Genomic DNA, 16,608 nt, shown 5'->3' on the forward strand with positions numbered 1-16,608 from the left:
CCAGGCGACAAAGGACTTAAAAGCTTCTTCCACACTGAAGAACTCATCTGTAGGCACAGGAAGAACGACATCTCCTATGACAACTTCATCCACCGTGACCTTGAACTCATCTTTTGAAAGTTGTACGCCATGTACTATAGTGGCTGTCTCATAAAATGTACCACGAGCCACTAGCATGGTCCCAATATCAGAAAGAATATATAATTGACATGGACGAGTTTCATCCATGTCGTCCCTTGGGGCACCGGCAGCTGAACAACTTCCTTTACCGCTTCTACCTGTCAAATTAAATGTTAGGTTATGCAAAAAGTAAATTAGTAACCAAAAATAAATAAGTTTACCTGTAGGGGGACAACACGTTCCGCTACAAGAGATGGCGGAGGACGATTGCCATAATCCTCATAATGCTGCTGGAACTGGCGCGCAACCATTTCAGCAACTTCATCATACAACTCTGCTCGAACCTTCTTTGTGATATCCTGCGTCATCTCTTTTCTTATCTCCTCCTTCATCTTTTCGTATGAATATGGACGTGAGGAAGACCCAAAAAACTGTCGTATGCCTATGCTAGTCCCAGCACCACGCACCCGTCTTGGGTGCTCAGGTCATCCAATAGTTGTGGCAAGTATATCTTGACGACCTTCTTGTGTGAATTGACCTTGGGAGCTCTGCTCAACCAAGGAGTCCTGTTACATAACAAAAGTTCAAAATCATTAGAAAGATCTATGTAATATATATAACAAAATTAATGTAAAAATATAACAAATGACATCTTACAATTCTTTCAGATATTTCTCTGGCAGACTCAGAAGTGTAGGAGCCCGATGGTCTTATACGGGCTAACTTCCACTTCTCGTGCCGAGATGGTGATGAAGGAGGAGGAGAAGGGTCACCACCCTCAAAAAGCGGAAGTCTACTATCTGACTTCTGCTTCATTATTTTTTCTTCAAGCTTCCTATATCCACCACGAGACAGTAGGTGTGGATTTTTATTCTGAGCGCTTATTCCCTGTGCTTTTGACCTTTTTTCCTGTGACAAAATGAAACAATTGTCATGGTAGAGAATTATGAATGATGAATTGAATGATTCTACTACACTTACCTACCATCCCTCGGATGAACGAAGCTATACAAATTGACGCCATGTTTCTTCGTCAATTGCTGAATATTTGGAACATGGATTTTCATTACTTTTTGGTCCAAATATATATCTAGACGTCAATTTTGTCTTAAACCCTCGAAATCTTTCTGCAATTGCAGATAAACACTTATTCCTTAAGCTCTCGACATTTGGCATATCAAATGTTATCTGCAACAAAGAAAGTAATAACCTTATATCAATACAGATTTATCAATATAATGAATATAGAATTTGGAGCAATATTGCTTAACTTACCAATAGATCTTGCCATATGAGATTCCGATCAGCCTCAGAAACATGGTCAAAGGATGGAGTAAGTATAGAGATACGATCACGTGCTAGTACTCCAAGGTAAGACCCAAATACATCTGCATTTGGGCCAGATGCAACTCTAGTGACCACGTCAATAGTGATAGGTTTCCTCTCACCTGCATTTCTTCTAAGTATAAGCTGTCGTAACCTCGTTGCTCCTCTCGTCCGTCTATAAGTGTTGGGGACTTCATCGCATGATGAATGAGGTGACTCAGCCATATATTTGTCACAATAAATAAGATGAAATATAAATAAAACACTTATAAAATAACATATATTATTTAACAAAAGCCATAAATATTTACACAAACATGAAATTTATACATAATCATATGGATTGGTCATATATATATTCCCTCATTGTGATCTTCTCGTATTGCTTGTATATCATCAATTAGAGGGTCGTCATCCAAATTTATTGTCGTTTTAAATGGATGGTTGTCAGTGATATGAAGATTACTTAGATTCTCTTCTTTATCTTCAATTTTCCTTTTTCCTTGGAGAGCAACATACCAATGGTCAGACGTAGGATCTTTGACATAAAAAAGCTGACTTGCTTGATATGCCATGATGAACGATTCGTCTCTATAACCAACCTTTCGAAAATCAACAAGTGTCATACCAGATTCATCTATTTTGACACCACTCTTATTGTCTACCCAATTACATTTGAAGAGTGCAACGGAAAACTTAGTGTAATCAACTTCCCATATTTCTTCAATTCTACCATAATATCTCATGGATCCAACTACAGGATTTTGATCTTTAGATGTGGAAAACTGTAGCGACTCAGCTTCTAGACTGACACCACTATTTTGTACTGTGCTTTTATCATCCAAAGTCTTTGTATAGAATGTGCAATTATTAATTTCGTAGCCTGTACAACATACAACATCAAACTTCAAGTCATTTGCTAACCACAACAAAGTCTTAGAGGATCGTGATTCTTTCGAAACTTCAGATTTGAACCAGGACAAGAATGTTCTGTTATGCTCCATCAACTGCCATTTCTCTGATTGTTGTGGATAATTGTCCTTTACAACGACTTTGTGTGCTTCCAAAAATGGGATCACTTCATTTGTGTTGTTTAATATGTACATATGTGCTTGCATCAATTCTTTACGACTTTTCGTCACCACATTCACACCTTGGATGCTTTTACTTGTAGAATATCTACTCAACCATGTTTAATATGCTTTTACTTCATCCGAGTTATGGTCAGCCTAACTTTTTTGGGCAAAATTCCACGAATTGCCACTGGTAACAAGTGTTGCATTAAGACGTGGCAATCGTGAGACTTCAGTCCAACAAACTTTAAGTCCTGCATTGACACTAAGCTCTTGATATTTGAAGAGTATCCTTGTGGTACCTTGATACTCTTTAAACAAAGACAAAAACTTATCTTCTCTTGTTTGGACATTGTGTAACATGCAGGGGGCAAATAAGTACGTTGTTCAATCTCTCTTGGTGTCAACTCTTCTCAAATCTTCATGTCAACCAAATCCAAACGCGCATTCACTCCATCTTTTGTTTTTCTCTGGATGTTTAGTAGTGTACCAATCAAGCTATCACAAACATTTTTCTCAACATGCATCACATCTATGCAATGTCTAACATCTAACTTTGACCAATATGGAAGATCAAAGAATATTGATTTCTTCTTCCAAGGGGTCGTTACAGAAGACTTCTTCGACGTTTTTCCAAATATATGATGTACTCTATTAACTTTCTCAGCAACTTCAAGTCCAGTAAGTGGACTGGGTGCATTGTCTTTCTCTTGTTCTCCATTGAATGCTTTCTTTAACCTTTGATTTGGATTATTAGATTGTAAAAATCGTCGATGATGCATATACACTATCTTCCTTCCGTGTTTTAATTGTTGAGCTGCAATGTTTTCTTCACATATAGGACATGCTTTATGACCCTTCACACTGTACCCCGACAAATTACCGTAAGTTGGGAAGTCATTAATGGTGCAAAATAACATGACATGCATCATGAAAGTTTCTGAAGCAAAGGCATCAAATATTTCAACCCCATCAACCCACAACAACTTCAAGTCTTCAACTAGTGGCCTTAGATAAACATCGATGTCATCTCCAGGCTGCTTTGGACTAGATATCAACATTGACAACATCATGTACTTTCTTTTCATGCACAATTGATATGACTGTCGCGGTCATACAAATTTGATGTGCAATTAAAATGCAGTACAGTGCTAGGAAGTGACTCCTAGGTCGTCTCTCAAGGACAAATTTTGTCGGTTCAGTCTTAGATTTAACACGAAGTGGGGGGGGGTTTGTGATTTTTGTTTGATGCGATAAAATTAAAGTGAACTGGAATTTAAACACGACTGAATTTAAAAAAAAAGGACTAAAATTAAAAACGTTGAAATAAATTTTAACAGCGGTAAAAACTGAACGGTAAAAGACAGTAAAAACAGAAAACGAAAAATTATGCAGTGTTTGAAATTAAAATACTGGAACTGTAAACATGCATAAAACATAACAGCAGACGGTAAAATAAAGAGAGTTAAAAAAAAATGGTAAATTCATAAAACGATAATTTCAGAAAACGGTAAATGAAAATAAAATTCAACGAACATCAATTGAGAAATGGAGAATGGAAAATTCAATTAAAATTCAATTATGAAACTGGAAACTAAAACAAGCACAAAACCTCCCCAAGAGGGGAGGAGAAACTCATAACGTAACTCCTAACTCTACTCCTAAAATCTAATGCCTTTGCTTCTCTGCATGCTGCTGGATTTATAGCTAAAATTTTGAACATCCTCCCGTGACTTCTCTCCTCCATTTCAGCCTTGGTTCTCTGTCTGTTTGTGTAGCTGGAAGACTTTCTTCACCTCCTCCTAGCCATGCCATGCCAAAGAAATAGGGTGGGACCCCTCCATTGTGTCATCTTCTACACCTTGGAGCCGTGGGCTCCTTTCTCAATTCTTCTACTTCCATCAGGCCGTGATTGTGGAGTATTTCCTGCCGTGATTGTGGAGTATTTCCTTTACTGGACCAGCTCCTTCTTCTTCAAACTCAGCTGCTCCAACACGTTAACACCTTGCTCACTACTGGTCCTCTTCTTTTCCCTTCTCATTTGTTGTCTTCTAATTTGCGTGAGCTAACAACAAGAATGAAGAGGTCTCCTCAACGTTGCAGCTGCTGAATGTTGCTCCTGGATGTGGCTGGACAGTCTTCTTCAAGTGTTGCATGAAGGTGCTGAAAGATGAAGACTTCTCTTTGTTGTGCACACGTTCCAGCTCTCCCTCTCGGCTTCCTCTTCACTTTCTTCTCTTCTCTTTTGGTGGCTGCTCCAAGACCTTGCTGGATGGTGATGGGCTTTTTCTCTTCAAGCTGTCCGTCCACACCAATGCCACTGCTTACCGTGAAGATATACAAGCTGCAACGTGCCTTTGTGCTTCTACCATTCCGCAACACACCATATACAAATTGAAAATAAAAAGCTTCTCTTTTAATTCCATGTGGGCCGTGACACCTCTCACCTCTTGGTGGCTGCTGCCATGCCTCTTCTTAACGTGCTAAATCAAAGCTTGGTTTAAGGATCAACTCCAAAGGAACGTTCCAGCCCCTTCATAGTGCAGTATTCTTTTAAAACCAACATAATTGCTCTTTCCTCTCATGGCTAGACGTGATTTGCTTCCAAGGATGCCAAAATAAAACCATAATACCGTGAGTGGTGTGTGTTATTTCTGAAGCATTTGTGAAATGAGTGACAAAGTGGCCTTTCTCCCAACAAAACCATGAGCTCCATTAAGTGATGGCCCCATTCTTCAATTCCAACTAAGGCTTTGCCAAGATGAATGGCCGTGAGCTTTGGTTGCTTCAATGTGGTCCCCTCCTTCTTTCTTCATTTTGTTGAAATTTTTGTAATAAAATGCAGCACATGTATGGACGTGAACTTTGCCATGAATGGTGGTCCCTTGTGTTTTTTTCAAGAAGCCAATTGAAATCAATGATTTTGCAGCCGTGGCACTCCACTCAACATGTGATGCTTGCTGAATTTTCCAATGAGCCAAGGTGGTATGGCCGTGAACTTTCAAGAATGTGGCTCCCATCTCCATTTGCTTTCTTTTTAATTGTAATTCACGTTCCAAGCTATAAAGGTATGGTGGCTCCCATTTTAATTCAAAAAGATGTTTTTGTTGGATACTTGCTAAAATAACTTACACCGTGATTCCACCTCCTCATTAATAATTGAATAAAATTCAGCACTTGAAATAACATGTATGGACGTGAACTTTCAACAAATGGTCCCTTCCTTTTGCTTCATTCCAAAACATAGTGCTTTGGTGTATGCTTGCCACAATAAGACCGAGAATTCCAACCTTAGATGATGGCATCCTTCTTTCTTCAATTAATTGCTAAAATATCAAAAATTTTAGCATTTCCTTGGACTTCTCTTGGCCGTGAGTTTTAGCATGTTTTCCAAACCAACCAATATTTCTTCTTGAAATGAGCTATAAAATGTGCCAATATGAGTATTGAATCCGTGAGTGTTGGGAGGTCTTAGCACCGTCCAATGATCAATTCCAACCACCACAAGTATCAAACAACGAGCAAACAATGCAAACAGATTAGAACACTCAAACAGTAATCACTCGACTGACATAGGAGAGTAAAAAAAAGTACTGGGAACAGCACAAAACGAATTTGAACAAACGAAAAACTATACGTGAAAATAGATATCTAGACGAAACTATGAAAAAAAATTGCATGGAAAACGGATAAGAATTGAACTCAAACGAAGACACACAAGTTGACACAACATTCACGCAGCACTGTGCGAAAATTTAAGTGGCTGAAATGCATTGGGCTCAATTTGTCATTTCACATTTAGCCTTCAAATGTCCCAAAAAGTTATCCAAAATTTTCCCATAATTAATAATGCAAAATAATAAGCTCAGATAATTCAAATTAGTTAAAATAAGAATTTCTGATCAAATTAAGCACAATTAGGAAAAACAGGAAAATACCGGACGTTTAAGCACAATTCCCCGACTAATTTTTGCACAATAAACTAAGTGAAGTGAATAAAATATTGACTCATCAACAATCCAGTAGATAATTTGTAAATTATCAGTATAACGGGCCAACAACTGTGATTGGTACTTAAATTACCAAATGGATTCATTCCATCAGTAGCGAAGCCAAACCTATGATTTCTACATTCTTCACCAAATTGGGGGAATTCTTGATCAATAATTTTCCATTGCTTTGAATCAGCTAGATGACGAAGCAGCCCATCAGTTGTTCTCTCATCTGCATGCCATCTTAGGTTTTTAGCGTCTTTGGGATTCGTGGACAAACGCTCAAGTCTGGCAACTAGTGGAAGGTACCAAACTACTTTCAAAGCAGAACTATTCTTTTCTGTGTGACCACCATCTTCACCGTTGTTTTTTGACTTGTATAGTGATAACCCACATTTTGGACACTTTATCAAAACTTCATTCTCATTCCTATATAATATGCAATCATTCAGACATGCATGTAACTGTTTATATTCCATACCCATCGGAAAAAGAATTTTTTTTGCATCATAATTACGATTGGGTAACGTATTTCCATCTGACAGCATTTCATTCAACAACGACAACAATTTTGTAAAACTCTTATCACTTCATCCATTGCTCGCCTTTAAATTCATGAGCCTTAATACCATTGACAACCGTGTGAACTTAGTTGAACTCGCATACAAAGGAGTCTCCGCATCAGTGGACATCGTTTCATACACATGCGCTTGGGCAAAAGCTTCTGCGCCAACATCGTAGATCATGTCCTCTAAGTTGTCTTCTTCTGCTTGATCTTCCATATCCATTGTGGAATCATAAACATTTTCAGTTGGAGAGACAGTTGGAAAGTCTGTTAATTCGTTGTGCCATATCCATGTTGTATAACTTCGTATGAAACCATCATAGATAAGATGTTCCCTAATATCACTTGCGTTCAACTTCCTCCCATTCAAACAGTTCACATAGGGACATATGAACTTCACTTCATCATCACCACTTGTACTCACATTACGTTACGCAAACTCTATAAATTCTTCTACCCCTATCTCGTACTCAGTGCTGATGAGTGGTAAATTAATCCACCCTCTATCCGTACGCATGTTTACTAAAATTGTTTACACAATTTCAATAATCTTGAATGATCACTTTGGTCGTGTTTGTATTCAAGGTGTGACCCTATCTCATTCAAGAAGATTCACTTTTTTTAGTTTATTAAACATATCAATTTTAAACAATATATCTTAAATTTCACAAAATTTTGCCAGCATTTCCCATTGGTCTTCAGGTTACACGAAATGAAAGTGATTATAAATCACAATGAAATATGCACCCGAAGATCAATACAAAACACAACGGCAAATTTTCATGAAATTTAAGACATGTATATTAAAATTGATATGTATTAATAAACTATGAAAAAGTTATTACTCTTCTTAAACTATCCAATCGGACAATTCAAGATTCAATACTTGTAAATTGTTATTACCGTCTCCTCTATTCATTTGTAAAAAGTACGTTTGTTAAAAAAATCTGGAGATAGTAAATAATTTTTGTATTGAATCTCAAACAGGAAACTAAGGCTAATTGTCAACAACAATATATATTCAAACAAACAAATAATTACATATACAACATGCAATATATTCAAGCAACTGGTGTTGCATAACTCAGATTCCAGTTTTGTCCCACCGCTTGTGTATGTTGTTCTTGGAAGCTCGAGGGACCTAGATGTAGGACCAGTGTCTATTGCTTCTCTTGTGTTGGGATCGATGCTGAGACAGGAAGTGTCTATTGCTTTAATGATTGCAGGCTGGGTTTCATAATTGATTTTCTATCCAAGACCATTCTGATTGGGTTCATGGCTAGAGCTGCTATTAGTTTTTAACTTGTTGTCTCATTTTTAACCAATATTATAGACAACAATTATTTGCTCATAAGATGTTCAAACGTTTGTTGCCCAATGTCTCAATAACAAGTAATTAAAATATCAACTCAAGCATCCCACAGTAATGCATCTAGCTCTTATATCCATCAAGAGTCCCCTTGACAACTTGTAAAATTATACTGATATTCTACATCACTTTTACTAATTTTTCATTCAATAATTTAAAATTAGCAGCAACCAAAACGCAAAGAGCAGATTTTTCTTACTCCACCAAGTCTCAACCAATATACCAGTCTCAACCAACATGCCAACTCAAATATCATATCAAAGACAAGATAAAGACGGTTTGAACAACTTACCGTGATGGCAGCACCAACAACGACGACGGCACGGGGCAACCACGGCAACGGTGCAACGACGGCAGACCTAGTGACGAGGACGACAACTGTAGGAACGAAGGCGGCAGAGTGGGAGAACGACGGTGCTCCAATTCTTGCAGCAAATGGATGCAGTGTAGGGAAAATGGAGAAACTTCAGGCGTAAGTGGTTGAAGATGAAGTTTCAGGCGACCAAGAAAATGGAGTTTCAGGCGAAAGAAGACGCAGGTTCGGCCAGAGAGAAACTACAACGAGGAAGAAAGAAGTTGCGGGTTGAGGCAAAATTTAAATGAGTATATGCTTCAGTTATCCAACTAATCGCTGCCTCATCACACATAGACCTCGATTACTAGTAAAATCGAGGCATAATCTACACACATATGCTTCGGTTCAGTCAACAACCCGATGCAATAGCAAAGTCCTGTCATCACGCCTGGCACACAGAGGAGTTTGCAGGATGTGGCAGGTAGATAGGCCTCGGTTCTGCCACCAACCTAGGCAATATCAGCTTTTCTGAAAAGTTGTCAGCCAAAAGTTAACCAAAAGTCTAGTTTGTAGGGAGGTATAGGCATCGATTGGATGTCTAACCGTGGCAGTATTGCCTTTCCACTTCGGGCTTCTCTAAACCGAGTTATATACGTCTGTACGCTTCGGTTTTTTGTTAACCGAAGCCTATATGGTGCGTCACATACCCCTTTTTCTACTAGTGTTTAGATTTTAGTAATTCTATTAAATGGTTTTATTAAGAGTTTTCTTGTAGTAGTTTGATTTGTGTGATTACTTTTTGCTATAAGTAAGAGTTAGTTTAGTCTACTTTAGTTTTGAATTTTATTTTACAAATTAGTGTTGCTAACTAAGCTTTTGTCTAACAATACTAACGGTTTCAGTTGTTCTAATTTTCTATGACTAACATCTTTTTGCTACCTTAGTCAGTTATCTAACTTTACTAACATCTCTTGTTGTTTCTAACAGTTTTTTTTACTGGTGTTGCTTTTGTAGGTTCTACTAAGTTTTTGTTGTACCAATTCACATAGAGTTTTATTTTCTTTTGTTGCAGCTGTCCTACAGTTGTAGTTTCTATCTTTTATTAATATTTTATTTATAATTGTACATTAATTTAAATTTAAATGTTACTTGATTGTAGACTTTTTGTGTTTCAAGACATTGTAGCAAAGTTATTTTCATTTTCACAGCAGAGGCCAAGGGCTTTGTGTAGCTTAACTAGAACTGGAATTCTTTCTTCTATTACTCTGCGCCAACCAGCTTCTACTAGCATCAGTGTTTCTTATGAGGCACGATTGGGAGGCCATTGAGTGGCAAAACCTGGACTTTGCGAGGCTAGGGGTTTTATTTCGTAAATATTTTTAAATATATATACAGGGAGAACTTTTTCAACAGTCTGATAAGTATATCTGCAACGTAAGTTTTCAAATTTATAAATTAGAGGGAAATTATTTCCTTAATTAGTATTACTTTATTACAATGTAATATATTTAATGACACTTTGTAGTTCACTTTTTTCTATTCTCTTTCCTTTATTGTAGGTGTTCGTTGGGGAATTAATTATCAATTTCATAGATCAGGATAGCTACCTGGTTTTCTTTAATCTGATTGATTGCGAATGGTTGCTTCTGCTGTTCTGATTCCAAGGTATGATTGTTTCTTTTGTGGAATCACATTTTTAGATAGTAAGTTACGACTATACATCTGCATGCGCTTTATAATATAATTTGAGAAAAGTGAGAAAAAAAATTAAACCATCTCTTGAAAGAAATGAATCGTCTATAAATGATATTATACCCATTACCAATCTAGAAGCAAGAGAATGTACCCTATAAGAGTAGTAATAGAATAAACCCAAAACTTTTTGTTTTCTTAGCACATCCAATTCACTGCAGAGATAGACTAGGATGCATAAGTAGGGGTTTCACAGCTTGGTTGATTATATATAATTCAATTTCACCAGAATTTTTAATACACACTTACATCATCATTAATCAATTATATTAACCTATTTTCTTTTTTCTATTTTTGAATTAATTTACTCTATGAATTATTGTTTTGAAATTTTTTTTATTTTTTATCTTAAAAGTATATCATCTTCTTGTTGGTTGAAGCAGAGGTTAATTTCTAAAAGATTTAGATATGTTAGAACTTGGAAGGTAAAGATTCTTAGTTTCCGTATTTTTAAATTAAAAGATTAGTATATTAGGAAAATAGACATCTAAACGGCCTACTCTTTTTGTTCAAATGTTTAGATTTTTAAAACTAGAAAGGAGTTGAATTGCATTTGAAGTTGTATATATAGTAATGAAGTTAAATAATTCCATACTTTTTTATTTCTATTTTATTACATTCATCATCTCAATATGTGCAGTTAAGCTACATAGAAGTGATTGACAAGTGTTTTTGGTTAGTTGAAAATTCTAATTGCAACATACTTTAATGTTTCATTTTTCACGTTATATTGTCTTTTTTATTTAGTGTATAATCTTTTGGGTGGTTACTTTAGGTTAGATTGGATAATAATTTTTATAGTTAAATATATTTTAAGTTTATGCATTTACCTGAATATTATATTTTAGTTCCTTGTAAAAAGTGTTTTTTTTATCCAGTTTTTAGGACCTGTGACTTGACTTGGGAGGACGATGGTTCCTACCAATGCAGTTTGGTGAATTAATAATAAATCACACTAGTACAATTAAGGGAAATGGCATCGGTTCTTTTAGTTTATAGGCACCGGTTCTACAACCAAAGCATATTCAAGCGAAGTAAAAAAGATAGGCTTTATGTCTCGGGTTCTGAACCGAGTCAAAAGTGTTCGAATTCTGCCTCAGTTCACAGACAACCGAGACAGTATAGTGTTTTTAATTTTTTTAATCGAAATCAAAATCTCTTGTTGGTTCCTCGTCTGTTCTTGGTTCTGTTCTACTATGTTCTTTTCCTTTCTCTTTTCTAGGTGCTGAACCACAATTTCTTTCCCAGATTTTCAACCTCAACCCCAACCTGCACTAACAAAGACCTTTCCAGATTTTCAACCCCAATCATCACCCTCCACCCTAAGAACTTTCCCAGCGAGCAATCAGAAGGCACAAAGAAAATTAAGAAGCAGTACCCCCAATTCAGGAGGCGAATCCAAACCGCACCTGTAGAGAAACAAAACCAAACACCCAAGGTAGAGAAACAAAACCAAAAACAGATCCACCGGCTACGCCCTCGCTGCAACGTCACTGTGCCTAAAAACCTCTTCCACAAACAAGACAACTCCTTCCTTCTCCCCCATTTTCCAGTACAAGGAATCACCTTTTCAATCATGCTAAAACCCGAATCAATCTCTTCACACAACCGAATGCTGGTCAGACTCTGAAAATCGCAAAGGGGCAGCAGCACGTTCTTGTCGACGTTGTCGTCCTCGGCCTCCGTAGCAGAGTCGAACGTCCCACCGCAACGGCTCCACCACTGGCACAGGCCGCATCAGGCGGTCCAAAAAAAAACCCAGATGATCTAAGAAACAAAAAAAAGGAAGAGAAAGGGGATAAGAGCTGAAGAATTGTAGATCTGAGAAAGGGGATAACAAATTATAAATTGGGGATGGGGATCTGGATTAGAACCCTAGGAGCTTCACTCCCAACGGCCACCGCTTTATCTTCATTCCAGAGGTGACGCGCTCGCAGGCGAGGTGGAAGCCGCACTCGCAGTCGTCGCACACGACGAGGTACTGGTGGCTCCCGTCGGCGGTGGATGAGGCGTGGACCAAACTAGCGGTATTGTTTGGAAGAGTGAGAGTGGAGGAAGAAGCCTTGTGCAGGCGACAGAGAGAGAGAGTATTGGAGAAAGAAGAGTGCGAGAATGGAGGAAGAAAGGTTTTACGCGAGAAATAGGTTAAATGGTTGAACCCCTGGACGCTATACTAACTCGGTTCTTCAATTAAACGAAGTAGTAGACCACTATATGCCTCGGTTCACATAGGAACCGATGCTTATACACCTAATAAAAAATAAAATAAAAAATTTGTTGATAGTTATATGCCTCAGTTAACTGTTAAACCGAGGCATAAACATGTTTTCACACTGGTTCTGCCCAAACCGAAGTAGTAGGCCAGTCTCGAAAAGCTGAAAAGTCTGTTGTGCAGAGGGGTAGGTGGGATTGCAGGGTGTTAGGCATCGGTTGTATACTTTAACCGAGGTAATAAAGCTTATACGTTTCAGTTCCCTTTGAACCGAGGCGTATAAGTTCGACTAAACTACAAAAATGCCACCGCATTTTGATAGACTTCGGTTTCGCCTAAACCGATACCTATTGTGCGAGTTTAAATAGCGTTTTTTTACTAGTGTCATTTTTTTTTCTAAAATGAAAGTAACGATTAATATTAAATTGTAATAATTAATATTATAAAGCAGTAAATAAGGAGAGAGGGTGGAAAAGAACTAAGAAAATGGAGATTTAGAATTAGTCAATTTGCATATGGATGCATATTTGATGTCACCCTCTTAGGTGTTCTTGATCTTAATCAAAGCTTCACTCATTTTTTTAATTCTCTTTGCTTTGTTCAATCAACACTAGAACTTTTCATATTTTGTGAATTTTTTTGTTGGCACAACTTATGTTGGGAGATCAATTTCATTCTTTTTAGTAAGTGTATTCTTGTATATATTCTAATTTATTTTGATGATCTAAAAATTCATAATCAATTGTATAACAACATTTTTGTATTCACTTCTTGTGTATCAGGGAGTCCTATTAGCTCTGTTACAAGATTTGGAGACTATTCTGCTAAAAAATCTCAAGTGGTAATACAAAAAATTCCGACTTTGTCCTCATTTTTGAAAAATGTTCTTGTAAATTACTTGTATTTCTTTATGTTGTGTATTATTTCCTTAATATTACTCCTAAAATATTCTTTCCTTAAAATCTGAAGTTCGTTCTTCAAATGTTGTTAAGAAATTGGAATCATAAGCTGGTAGTTTGTCAAGAGTTTATAATATGATTTATGTAGATAAAAAGTGAAACAAAATCAATCCTAATAAAGTAGCTAATTGTGAAATTAGCTCCTGAAATAAATCCCTTGATCTAAGGGATTGTGAGTTGACTTTCCCCATAAAAGGAAAGTCGATTGTAAATGATTTTCCTTGGATTAGTTCTCAAAGTTTAGTAAATTCATCTCATGTAGTGTATTTCGTTGAATATCGTCACTTATTCTAACCTTCCAATCCTCTTGGCATGAACAGAGGTCGTTGTAATGGATAGATCATGGATAGACATGCCTCAAAATAAAAATTAATATATGAGAAGATTGAATACCTTCTTGGACTTTGCATTCACTAATAGTGGTGTTAGAGGAAAGATAGTATGTCCATGTCAGAAATGCAATTTTAAGAAATGACAAAGTCGTGAAGAAGTATATGAGTACTTAATTATTAAACCTTTTCCAAAAGGCTATACAGTGTGGCTTCTACACAGGGAGAGAAGAGTAAATGACGAAGCTCCTCAAGTAATGGCCGAAGCTCCTGAAGTAATGGCCGAAACTCCTCAAGTAATGGTCGAAGAAAGGTTATAGTTGTATGAATGATATTAGGTTGAACAATGTAGTTTATTTTATACAATATTATTAAATTTTAGTTCATGTTAATTTATTGTTTGTTTTGTCAATAAAACCATTTTTATTATAATCTAATTTTATTACAATAAAAAAAATGAACTATACAAATTCTCGGCGGTTTTAAAACCCCGGTAAACTAAACCATAAAAAATAGGGGCAGTTTTGAGATAACCCCAGTTAGTTCCAGCGGTTTTTGAGTAGCCCCGCTATTCCCGACAATTTTCATAAAGCCCCAACTAATTCCAGCGGTTTCTACAAAACCCCTGGAAATTCCGGCGGTTTCTGGAAACCCCCTCTAATACTGGCGGTTTTTTCCATAACCGCCAGTACTTGCTTGGCGACGGACGTTTTTCCATCGATTTTTCCAACTGCGGGAAATATGATTTGCAGGGGTTAAAACCTCTGGTAATATTTAAAAAAAAACCCCGGTAAAATTACAGATTTTTGTAGTGCTCTAACGTAACTAAATTAAATAAATAAAAGTAATAAATCAAAATAATATTGACCATCTCATTAAATAAATTAAATAAATAGAATAATAAATATAAATATAAATGAGGTTATGAACATCTCTTTAAATAAATAAAGGATATGGATAGAAATACTACAATCTAGCATATTAATAAAGTTAAGTGAAGATTCACTGCAGAGATTGTAATCTTTATAAGAATAAAAGTTTTAATCAAAGAAGCAAGAAAATCTTTTCTTAAAGAATCAAAATGCATATAATATGATTCAAAAGTGTATACATTAACTTTTGATACCTCTATATATATGCAGATAAGTTTAAGAAAACTTATAAAACCTAACATAAAGCTCAAAGGTAAAAGTTATTTGCACTTATTCCAACTGTGCAATAATTGTATTAAATTCATTAATATGACGAGTAATCAGATTACCTTCACCGAATTTTAGGTTGACAAGTTTGTGAATCAATATACACTTTATTTGCGGTGGATGGTTTCGCATACATATTTGATAACGCCTACATCAAATCAACCCCCAAGTGTATGTTGGTAATCCTCTATTTGCATCTTCCAGAACCCCGATGTCATTGTCATCATAACCAAATATTTTTTGACGTGGAAGATGAGACAATGCTACAATCGCAAAGCATAGCTCTTGATACCAATTATTAAAAACAAAACAATAAAAGAATGGAAGAGAGAAATAAACAACACTACAATTTAACGTGATTGAGTTATAATGTGTATGTTTAGTCTATTCTACACTAGGAAATATATTTATTTGGTGCATTTGTATATCTTACTTAAGATTGCTTATATAGCAAAATGGAAAGTAAGGCGGGACTAAATCAAGCTACAAAATGGTAGATGTTGGCTACATCTTACATCAAATGGTAGAGTTCATGGGTATTTATAGACCCATAGATTATTCTAGAACATACTAGCCACAACTTATGTGGAATGTTCTAGATTTTTACCTATGTAGAATATTCTTGATTTTTTTTCCTATCTTAGGTTTTTCTAGAATATTCTAGAACTTGTATTATATTTCAATTCTTGTATCTAAGGAACTTCTACATTCTTCTAGAAATTGCATTATACTTTAATAGTTATTATGTAAGTTATGTATTGTGTGAGTTTGAGAGATTAAAGTATTGTGTTTGTATATGTATGTTATTGATAGTTTGTCCAGAAAATTAATAAGAATATATTTCCCATATTTCTACAAAATCAAGCTACAAAATACTAACACAAGAGGCCATTGCTTGAGAAGCTTTGGATATTTATATTTAACGAGTTGAAAAGAAAATCTAGGGATGCAGAAGATGTTCAAAGTATTCAAAGAATATGTTCCTCTAGAGGTGAGTGGGTTATCCAGGAGGATGATCTATTACGAGAGGATCTGAACAAGTTCATGCGTTATTTGGAGCGCAATGAATTCACCTTTGACGAGGGCCTAATTCTGTGGCATATTGCCACTAATCTCTTGTTCTATGAAGAGGAAGAGAAAGATGAGAAGCGAAAAAAGAAAGAGGATAAAAACGAAAATGATGAGCAGATAAAGAAAGAAAAAAATGCTGAAGATCTCGAGCACGGAAACGGTGATGGTGAAAATGGTGATATTGAACTGCGGCATTTTAATAAGATTTTGTCGGATTACATGTTATACGTCTTGATCATGCAACCTACCATGATGTCAAGGTTCCTAGACACGTGTGATGAGGCCACTGTCTTCTTTAGCAGGAGGAAAAATATTGCTACTATAGAAAGGAAAATGGAAAAAGAAA

Source organism: Vigna umbellata, chromosome 9 (genome assembly GCF_029865625.1).
Source record: "Vigna umbellata cultivar VRB3 chromosome 9, Vumbellata_1.0, whole genome shotgun sequence".
NCBI classification, from domain to species: domain Eukaryota; kingdom Viridiplantae; phylum Streptophyta; class Magnoliopsida; order Fabales; family Fabaceae; genus Vigna; species Vigna umbellata.